General features: G+C 48.0%; 1 long non-coding RNA gene across 1 annotated transcript; it reads right to left on the bottom strand.

Annotated features, from left to right (window-relative positions):
- Window positions 1–6,808: 6,808 nt before the first annotated feature.
- On the bottom strand, window positions 6,809–11,304 carry LOC111969429 (uncharacterized). The gene is made up of 3 exons (XR_011480503.1): window positions 11,156–11,304; window positions 9,719–9,894; window positions 6,809–7,890 (listed from the first exon to the last, which is right to left on the bottom strand). It is a non-coding gene; the product is annotated as an uncharacterized lncRNA (long non-coding RNA).
- Window positions 11,305–11,596: the final 292 nt, after the last annotated feature.

The following is an 11,596-nucleotide window of genomic DNA, read 5'->3' as shown; positions in this document are numbered from 1 at the left end:
ATGTAATTGTCTTACCTGCTATCTAAATTTGTTTAATAATAAATAGAATTTACGAGGTTCGGCGAACAAAGGGCACCGTGCGCAGGGCCCTGCCTTTAGGGGTGCGTGGGATTTTGCATATGTCTCATCCGAATAGTGGCGATGATTTTAGACATTTGCTATAGTGCTTTTCGCCATATTGGGCAAATGTGTACATTGCGAACTGCTTTAAGATGGCAATGGTGTGTGTGTCTTGCCCTAGGGCAAATGTGTGGACATTACAAGGAAATGAACTTTAAAAAATTATAAATATTCTCATGAGTTAAGTGTGGAGCGCCTCAATATGTTTGCCAGATAGGTGGCAGCTCCGCCTAACCAAATCGTCGTATACGGGCCCAAAAGCTTGACCTGTTATTACATTTTCCCGTTTTGTTAGGACAATAGATCTTGTTCTTCTTGCGTGTGTGTGTGTTGGTTGTGAAAGAGTGGGAAAATGCATCGCGCTTCCCAAAATATCATAGGCCATTCTCTGTCCACACACAGACACATTCTGCACAACATAACACACACACACCTTACAAGTCCTGTTCCTAAGAGTCAATCATCTAAGGGTTTTAATCTGAAACGCTCGCTTGACATGACCCAGAAAATAACTTCTATGATTTCTTGGGGAAACAGGCATGCTCCACTACCCAGCTGCTAGTCCGCACTTTAATCTGTATATGAGGACTATGGAAACAGATTGTGTGCACCGGATTCGACGGACAGACCCGACACACACACCCGCTTCTGCGCGCCAATGCATGTTTCTTTAACCACCTCTGCCTCTCCACAGAGTGGACACTGGCACGACATCTCCTGAAAAAGCCTTAAACTGCATTATTGATTAGTACAGGCGAACACGTGAGACTTTTTTTTCATTCCACAAAATGTTATGTGTGTGAATGAGAGTGTGTGTGTGTGTTAGTCCTTGTGTGGGTGTTGTGTGTGTGTGTGTGTGTAGGTGTGTGTGTGTGTGGGTGGGTTGTTGATGTGTGGTGTGTGATGTGTGTGTGATGTGTTGTGTGTGGTGGTGTGTGTGTGTGTGGTGTGTGTGTGGTTGTGATGTTACATTGCACTCATTTCCTCATCCTGGACTTCTACTACTTCTAGGGTCCATTCCCAGCCCAGTGCACAACGGGATGGGTTATGGCTTTCGTTATCGCGCGGGTGGGGCGGATTAACCCTCGGCTGGGGCGTGGCTGTGCTTGCAGCGGCTACGAGAACACCTGCCGCTTGCTAGTGTGGTGTGACTGTTATACACGCTGTGGCCTTAGGTGAGATGCGCTGCAGAGCTGCAAGAGTGAGCGCTATGGGGCACAAAGTTCAAGCCGCACATCTGGTCACAGATTTTTAACATCTTACCACTTCAACGGGCGTAGTTTAGTAGAGCCCTCAGTCAGTCTAATACGGGCCTAGCCCAGCGTTTGCTGCAAGGCAGAACGTCTCCCAACGGCCCTAAGGGACCACCATTGGGAAGGGGGAGAAAGAGATTCAACAATGCTTTGCGCAGTCAGAAATGACGCTAATGGATGATTAAAAAGAGAAACCAGTGCATGATACATGCATATCTTTAAATCCCAAAGACTTAGATCTGAGAGATTACGGGGGTCATGGGATTGGTAGCAATTCGTTAGTTAGCTGTACTATAATCATGTTTATAACCTTTCATGACACCTTGAGTGCTGTGTACGAGACCAGCGTCTAGCGCAACAGTGAACGCACACACCATCGACCGCGACTGGGCCGATCGCCGCTGCATGTCCAGGCGCCCATAACCGCCCAGTTAAGTGCGTGCATACCCCCCCCCCCTCCCCCATCACTCTGCGCCAATGACTTTAGACGGCTATCTAATGGCTAGTCCACTATTTTCTTACCGATCGCCACGCATTTTCCCCATTCGACTCACTTCTCCTACGGTCTCTCCTCTCCCCCATTCACTTTACGATCTCTGCGTCGCTGTTCCTCGCTTCTCTCACACACTGCTCCCCTTCTCTACCCTTCCCCCCTAGCTGCTTCTCCGTCCACTCCTTCCATTTCCCACGACCGGCAACGGCAAAGCTGCTTCAAACACCGCGCTGGCAGAAGCCACGGTGATGACACTAGGCCTGACTGTAGGATTTCATTTCGATAGAGAGACGCGCGGATCCGTTAGCCTCGTGGCAGGGTGCTACCGCCAGGCACGAAATTAAATCAACGCGATCAAACAGCAACTTCCGTTTGCACAACGTCAACACTCTATTACTCCATGCGTTACGCAAGAAACCAACGCATGTTTCTCTCCAAAAGATGTAGTTGCTGTTTCGAACTTTTCGTGTATTTTAACGCCACCAAGCCACTGCCCAACTCTGGTCAACAAGCCGCGTCTTCGTTCCCAACGCTTGGCCGCGGTTTGTGCGTTAACTTGGGAAACAATAAATGCTTGATCACATACGGTTTCGGGGTTATAATGGTATAGCCGTATATGAAATATTCGCCGCTGGTGTGAGCGGCGAAACTGCAACCACTGACCCTGATATTGAAAATGCCTCTCTTTCTTACTTTGCTAACTTCCCAAAATTGGTTTCACTTCGTCTGACAGCATCTGCCAACACCATCACATCTTACCCCCAATGCCCCTGTCTACCAAACTTCACTCTGCGAACTTGTGCAACTTCCCTTCACACAGTTTACTGTGTCACGTTCCCTCTTCGGCATTGCTATGCATCCCGGACCCGGGGTCAGGGCCCGGGCACTCTGCCTGCCAATCACAGCCCGTTCCCCGCCTGTTCATCACATCCATCTGCTCTCGTGTCCCGCGTCCCCACACGGGCTTCCTACGCTCGTCTCTCCCTCTACTCACATTCTCTGTACCCACCCCAAGCCATCGACTTCACTTTACCAACTCATCCACTTCCTGACTTTCCACAACGACCTACGTTCTCTGATAATGCACCAATAGGTCCCGTCCCTGGCCCATTTTCACCCCCTGGCCGTAGCAAGTACTGCCCGTCTGCGTCGCACTGTTTCCGATGCGAAGACACTGCGCCGCGTTGCGCCTCTGGCCCAAAGGTGGAGAGTTTGAGGGGGCTGCTGTGTGACCTCGTCAAAATCGTTCAGTGCGGCTGGCCTGCTTCTTTTTCTTCACTGCGTTAACTGGCCCGCTGCTCAAGAAGCTCTCCCACACTGAGTCAAGCGAGGTCCCACTCAGCCCCGGCTTTTACCCCCGCCGCGGGCGCATTTGCCCTTCCCGTGACAGCCGGGGGCGCAAGCTGGACTCGAACCCTGCCTGTTCTCTGGCCGCGTGACGGCCCTGCAGGCTGTAACCTGCTTCTGCGTCACTCCCTCCGACGGGTAAGCGAGTCCTCCATCGGGCCTGCATGCAGGCTCTGTCCCTGCCAGAATCCCACGGGCGATCATACGTCTGTTTGAATTGAATTCATGGAACACTCCTAATACCCGAGAGACCCGCCCTCATCTCTTGCACTCCTGCGCCAAACAAATGCCCTCACGATCTCCACATGTCGTGTGCCCATCCACACGAGCCCCCCGTGCGGACTAACCTACAAACGTGTTTGTGTGTGTGTGTGTGCTGTGTGACTGATAAAGGTGTGTGTGTGTGTGTGTGTGTGTGTTATGTGGTGTAGTGTGTTGTGTGTGGTGGGTGCTGTGATGTGTGTGCGCGTGCGCGGCGGTGAGCGTTGCGTGCGAGCTGTGATGCGAGCTGCGACCAGAAAAGTTAGTTGAGTGCGACTGGAGAGAGGCGAGTGGGCGAGTAGTAGTGTGTGTGTTGGCTGTTGTGTGTTGTGTGGTAGTGTGTGGTGTGTGTGGTGTGTGTGTGTGTGTGTGCTGTGGTGCCCACTGACTTGGAGGGTAACGAAGGTCTGATCTCTCTTGCTTCCCAACTCCTCCCCTTGAACGTCTTTCCTGTCCTTCTACCAGTCTGCCTTTGGCCCACAAAAGCTGTTCCTCTATCCCCCCTCTCCACGTCTCTACTTTAACTCCTTTTCTACCCCACCCTCGACTCCATGCAATCCTACTGATCACTGCCTCATCTTCAACCTCACCCCAGGTTAAGCCCCAACGCTTCTAGGAAGGGTCCTTGTAAATTAAGTTTCCTCCCTCAGAACTCTTGCATTCACAAGAGCTGGCATCCATCACCGTAGGCGACATATGGTGTTTCTTACGCCACTAAGTATATAAGGTCTGGTGTAATTGGGGGCATTCCCTAGCTCCCAGTTAAACTTTCTCTACCCGTAGAAGGAGACGGAAGGAGGAGAAGGAGGGGAGGAGGGAGGGAAGAGACGGGGGGAAATTGCTAGGAAAGAAATAAGCTGATAAGTATGCATGAATTGTAGTTGAGAACGATTGGTTGGAAAGAGACGCTATACCCGAGAGAGAGCCGCGGGGGAGGGCCATGGCGAAAGGAGCTCGTTGCAGATTGAGGAGGTGATTGTTGAATTGCTGGGCAGAGACGGCACGATAGATGGAGAGTGGCGATCGCAAGGGGCTCCATTGGAGCCCATCCACCGGAGTCCTTAAGCGAGAACACACGTTCGGCTGGCGGTCAAGCAACATGCAACAGGGGGCGTGCGGCGAGATCGTTGATAGCAGAGAGGACAGAGGACTCGCGCGGAGGGGGGAGCAGGAGGGGCAGCAAGACGAGGCGGGGCGGCCGGAGGATTGGCAGGGAGGGAAGACCGGGACCGAGCGCGGGCGGAGGGCGGGAGAGGGGGGCAGGGGGACGAGATCACAGGAGTCAGATAAACATGACAACAACTGGACTTCAAAAGAACGTGAGAGAATATAATAATTCGGCAGCAACATGGCCACGCGTTAGAGTTATTTAATATTCGACTTAATATATGCATATAGAAGACGAAAGATAACTGTAAGGGTGGGGGAGAGTGAATGGGAGGAGGGAAAGCGAACAAGAAGAGGGGTGGGAAATGAAGAAGGAGCGGGGGGGAAGAGAGAGAGGAGAGAGAGAGGAAGAGAGGTGAGAGAGGAGAGAAGAGAGAGGAGAGGAGAGGCGGAGAGGAGGAAGCGAAGAGGAAGAGAGATCGGAGAGAGGCAGAGGAGAGAGAGAGTGTGTGTGTGTGCGGACCCTGTGTGAATCTATACTGTATGCATATATAATAATTACAGACAGTGTATATAGGAGTGTTTCCCTCTGCTCTGATCTCTCTGGGAGAGGAGAGAGAGAGGGGGAGAGGAGCGATAGAGGGGAGAGGGGGGAGAGGGAGCGATAGAGAGATTGGAAGAGAGAGTAGGGTGTAGTAGTTTGAGTAGATGGACCACTGATCAGCTCTCACGTGAATATGTCCATTAAATCCTCACGCAAGGTTTACCTGAACACAAAAATATCCCCACGCATGTATGCACGCACTAACACACATACTGTACAGTGACCCTCAGACCTAATCTCTTTAGTTAACCATCCGGTCATCAGAAAGGCCATTACATTTAATCTGCTGATAAGAAGGTGAGGGTATTATTTTAGCATGCCACTCTCACTGCACCCCCCATGGATCATTTGAAAGTACATTTTCAATCAGGGTAACGTCCTTTAAAAAAACGTAATCTGCATATTTAGCATTTAAATGTAAATTAGAGTGAGGATGAAATGGTAATAAAGGATAATGTGCATATTTTAACACAATAGGGGACATGGGGGAGGGAGGGGGCATAAAGGAGGTGGGCAGGTGTATAACAGGCTTTTCAGACCATTTTAATTTCATTTCTGAATTTTTTTAATGTATTTTTACTCCATACCTGGGGTAGAGCTATGTGGGATGAGAGTATGTGTGACATGTGTGTGTGTCCATTAGGCATGTGTGTGTTTAGGATGGGTGTTCAGGGAGTTCAATCTAAACCAAGAGGTAATTTTGCTTACAGTAGATCCTGCCCGTCATCCCCTCTATGCAACTGCAATCCTCTCCTTTTCTCCCTTCATCATTTCTCTCTAGTTCCTCACTATCCTTCTATCTCCATCCCTCTCTCCATTTGGTTATTGATCCATGTTATTGATGACAATACCTTTCTTGTCTTCTGTAGTTTCACCAGAACATCTCCTGCTTGGATCAATGAGACTTACTCTAGCATCTTTCCATCTCCCCATTCCCACTCTTCCTCTCTTCCTTCTCTTTCGATGTAGCATGATCAGAGAAGCAATATTGGTTTAACTTACCAAACCATTTGATTAACAGATTGATGAACTTAAAAGCAGTTGAACATAGAGGTAGACACACATGATTGGAATGGTGCCTTTTATTTCACAAGAGTGTTTCAGAAGAGATGCAGGGTTATAAGCAAGGCAACAACAGCAAGTAAGCAGAAAGAGAAATTATGTTCATAGAATAATAAAAACTCACAAATACTGATTTGGAAAACAGTGTGTGGGATCAGATACACTCGTATCTCTCTGATTCAAGCTGTCCTTAGTTTTTATTGTACTGACAGTATTGAATGGTTCTGACTTAGAATATGTGGACAACTACAAATACCTAGGTGTCTGGTTAGACTGTAAACTCTCCTTCCAGACTCACATTAAGCATCTCCAATCCAAAATTAATCTAGAATCGGCTTCCTATTTCGCAACAAAGCATCCTTCACTCATGCTGCCAAACATACCCTCGTAAAACTGACCATCCTGCCAATCGCTCAACTTTGGCGATGTCATTTACAAAATAGCTCCAAAAATCTCTACCTCAACAAATGGATGTAGTTATACAGTAGCCATTCCGATTTTGTCACCCAAAGCCCCATATACTACCACCACTGCAACCTGTACGCTCCGTTGGCTTGGCCCTCGCTTCATACTCGCCGCCAAACCCACTGGCTCCAGGTCATCTACAAGTCTTTGCTAGGTAAGCTCACAGATCACTGCACCTGTACATAGCCCATCTGTAAATAGCCCATCCAACTACCTCATCCCCATACTGTATTTATTTATTTATCTTGCTCCTTTGCACCCCAGTATCTCTACTTGCACATTCATCTTCTGCACATCTACCATTCCAGTGTTTAATTGCTATATTGTAATTACTTTGCCACCATGGCCTATTTATTGCCTTACCTCTCTTATCCTACCTCATTTGCACACACTGTATATAGACTGTCACGCCCTGCCCGCCTTTTCTTTATTATTTTGGTTAGGTCAGGGTGTGACGAGGGTGGTATGGGTGTTTTTGTCTTGTCTAGGGGTTTTTGTATACCTATGGGTTTTGGTATTGTCTAGGTAAATGTAGGTCTATGGTGGCCTGAATTGGTTCCCAATCAGAGACAGCTGTTTATCATTGTCTCTGATTGGGGATCCTATTTAGGTTGCCATTTCCATTTTGGTTTTGTGGGTTATTGTCTATGTGTAGTTGCATGTCAGCACTCGTGTTTATAGCGTCACGTTCGTTTTGTTAGTTTGTTTAGTGTTCTTTGTTTAAATAAAGAAGAATGTATTCATCTCACGCTGGTCTCCTAGTTATGACGAACGTGACATATACTTTTTCTACTGTATTATTGACTGTATGTTTGTTTATTCCATGTGTAACTGTGTTGTTGCATGTGTCGAACTGCTTTGCTTAATCTTGGCCAGGTCGCAGTTGTAAATGAGAACTTGTTCTCAACTAGCCTACCTGGTTCAATAAAGGTTCAATAAATAAAAAATTAATTGAACATCACTATCAGATAGTGTGTGTATCTATATTCGGGCCAAGAGGTTGATGATGAGTTTCTGCAGGTCCTGTGTGCGTCGCTGGGTGATTTCCAGCACCTCCTCATGGTTGGCGCGTTCCTGCCTGCCATACTCTGATACCACGCGGTTGGTGATGAGAGACAGACCAAACACACGCAGACCACCGTGACGAGCCACAATCACTTCTGGCACTGTACTCATACCTGAGTGAGAGGGAGCGAGAGACAGGGAGCAAGACAGAGTTAAAAGGGAGAGGTCAGAGGGAGACAGAGGGAGAGAGAGAAAGTGATATAGGAGGGTGTGGGTGTGTGAAGACAGGGGATAAAGAGGGGAAGGGAAAGATAGGGGGAGGGGGAGACCTAGAAAATGAGTAATGTCAAAGGATAACATGTACAGCTTCCTCCCTGTCAACCTGTTACCCTCTAACTGACACCACTCAGGGTTCAGATCAATTGAACTATGACCCCTGAAGCTGACTCCATTGGCATAGATATCCCACTGGGCACAGACATCAGTTCAACGTCTATTCCACGTTGGTTTCATTGAAATTACGTGGAAACAATGTTGATTCAGCCAGTGTGTGCCCAGTGGGATGTCAACTGATGTTGTGTTTTAGAGAGAAAGGAGCACCTGACATTTTCTGTTATTAACATCCGTTTGTTTGTTCCTAATTTTGTTTCTAGCTGCATGCACCTCTCCACGTGTGTGTGTGTCTACGTTTTATTGATGGTGTCATTGGTTAGATAGTATTACAAATTCCAGTGACTGATATTAGCACCTCACAACCCTGAGCTTCACACTCCACTCCCCATCACCCACAACTGGAGCCGAAGAGTCTAGGGGGCCCCATAAACCTGCCTCTCAAACTCTCCCTGACCTGTGTGAGATGTGCCCTGGTTGGTTGCTAGGGAGGATAGTAGGGGGCCGGACATTTACCCATCCTCTTGATTATACAGGTCACACAATACTTGCAGTCTCCCTCAAGCAGGTCTCTGCCCATCAACAACTGGACTCAATAATATCTCTGGACTTGTGGGATGGTGTGCATGCCCAAAATCCACTACCATTCCACAACCTCTCCCACTTTTCATCCCCATGTACATCCCCATATGCATCAACATATTCATCTTCCTCAGTGTGTTTAAATAAAGTTCCTGTGTGTTTGTTCTTTGGCTGCTTTATTCCCCTCTAACCGGGGGGCGGTGTTAGTGAGTCACAAACCAGTAAAATATGTAGAGCCAGGTCGCTCTCTTTCAGATAGAGTGCTCTTGGGGAGAGCCTTCTCCATTTCCTCAGTCAGAAGATAGTATACACATCAGAGGCCTGATGTGCTCCCTCAAGGTACAAGTTTCCCTTTAGCACAGATCTGAAAGCTGACCATAAATCAGTGTCTTGTACTCACCCACAGCGTCTGCCCCCAGGCTCAGCAGTATCTTGCTCTCTGCCACCTTCTCGAAGGCGGGGCCGCCCACATTGCAGTACACCCCCTGTTGGAGGAAAGAGGAACAGCCCTGCTCCTCCGCCACCTCTCGAGCCAAACGGCCCAGGTCTGCATCATACGCATCCGACATGCAGGGGAACCGCACACCAAACCTACACTCACGCACACACACACACAGAACAGTAGACTTAACACACACACTGAACGCTCTCAAACATACACCCCAAAACCTCACATGCCAAAGTGTACTTTTTTAAAGTCCACACATACCTTCAACAATCAAAGCACCTAATGATGGTAATAAGAGCTCATCACAGCTAAATGACTCATTACCGTCATAACTCCATTTAGGTTATCGACATCTCATTATCAGTGGCTTAGCGATGACTGCTTAGAGGCACTTGAATTGCTAGTTCCGACTCAAACATGACAAATCTCAAATTACACTCTATTCTCAATACAGTAGAAAGTGCATAGGACAGAACCCCATAGAATAGGGTGTCATTTATGGTAATTTGGTCTCAGTGTTTTGGTGGCTCACTGATGATCAAAGGCACCTGTTTGATTGTCTCATAGTTTAGGTGTCTCACCTGTCATCGTTGTGTCCCCTCAGAGGGTTGATGCCGGCCAGGCCAGGCATATTGATGTGGTCTCTGATCAACATGATGTCACCAACATTGAACTTAGGGATCAGTCCTCCTGCAGCGTTGGTCACTATCAACGTCTCCACCCCAAGCAGAGTAGACACACGCACCGGGTACGTCACCTGCACAACACAAAGAATATACAGTACTACAGCAGTCAGAGTGGACCTACACCATTACAATGTCTTGGAGTGACAGAGAGCATCATCACGTTAATCAGCTGTCTTTACTTAGGACTCAGCAGCCCACTGCAGTCCCAACTATAATGTAATCTGCCAGCTCTGTGGTCAGAGTAGTCTAGGAGCTTCATGTTGGACAGTGACACAGCAGAATCCAAAACAGTACTATGTAACAAGCTCATGTAACTGATACTGTCTAAGCAGGACCTATGTTTACTGCATGTCTTTTTTTTACAGCAATTTGTCTTCAAAATACTTTTTATGGAAAGCATAGCATACACAACATGGTATGTACTGTATGTGTGTTGCCTTGTGTTTCAGAGCGGAAGAGGCAGTCTAACCATGGCAATGCTGTAGCCCTCATAGTAATGGAACCTGCCCTGCATACAAACACAGGCCTTCCCTTGCAGCTCCCCAAACACCAGATTCCCAGCATGGCCTGGCACTGATAGAAAGAGAGAGAGAGAGAGAGAGAGATACACAAATATGGGGACAGCACAGGAGGCTGCTGAGGGGAAGAAAGCTCACAATAATGGCTGGAATGGAGTGAATGGAATGGTATCAACAACATGGAAACCATGTGTTTGATGTGTTTGATACCATTCCATTATTCCGTTCCAGCCATTACTAGGAGTCTATCCTCCACGATTAAGGTGCCACCAGCAGCTTGTGGTACACTGGCACATTCACAATAAAATACACCAACTTCCTTGCCAGATTTGGGTCCGACGAGGTGTTGCACACACACGTGTGCACGCAAACACACACACACACATACATACACACGTATGTTACCCTACATGGGATGGGATTAAGGGAGACAGATGAGGAAAGGAGGTGAAGTTGCAGGTCAAAGCACTAACAGGCCAGTCTACCTGGTGTGCAGTATGGTGGAGTTTGATGTGTGTGTTTAGTAGGTGGGCATCTCCCTGTGTGTCTCAGTGGCAGGGCCAGTTCCCCTACCCCCTGAGGGGTGATTAAGCCCTGTACCCCAGAGCTTACGTCTGAGTAGGAAAACAACCCAGCTACCCCCCCATCTACCCACCATGATCCCTCATTAATGATGTCAYCTGGGACCAATGTTGATGACATGGCTTTACAACTTTATTATGCAATGTAGTCATGTGAGGTGAAGAAGATGTTAAGCTACAGACTCACAACACAGTGTCAGATAAGTCTTCAAGGTTGTGTGTGTATACTGTACCTGTGCTCTGAGGGAAGTGAGGGATGTCTTTATAAGGGAAGGCTACACTATTCTCCAGTAAGTCTGCCAGCCCTCCCAGTCCAGAACCACAGATGATGGCCACCTTGGGCATGTGCTGCGTACGCTCCAGCAGCCAATCAGCTGTCTCTTTGTACTGCTCATAGGTGTACCTGCGAAGTGGAGTGAGAAAAAGAGAGAGAGAGAGGGAGAAGAAAGAAAGAAAGAAAGAAAGGGCCAACAGTGAAGGGTTAGAGGCAAAGGGAAGGATTTGGGGGGTGTAAATGCAGTTTTGTCCCACTCCTGCAGTGGAGCGTTTAGCTCAGGCCCTGGGCAGAGTAACTTGGCAGGATGGTGATGAATCACAGGCTGAGAAGCCTCCATAAGCAAATCCACTGGAGCACAGTAAGCAAGCAGTCCCTTACACACACATCAAAATGCGAT

This window comes from Salvelinus sp. IW2-2015, linkage group LG10, assembly GCF_002910315.2.
Source record: "Salvelinus sp. IW2-2015 linkage group LG10, ASM291031v2, whole genome shotgun sequence".
Taxonomy (NCBI): domain Eukaryota; kingdom Metazoa; phylum Chordata; class Actinopteri; order Salmoniformes; family Salmonidae; genus Salvelinus; species Salvelinus sp. IW2-2015.
The sequence above is the reverse complement of the archived record's forward strand: the minus strand, read 5'-3'. Positions and strand labels throughout refer to the sequence as shown.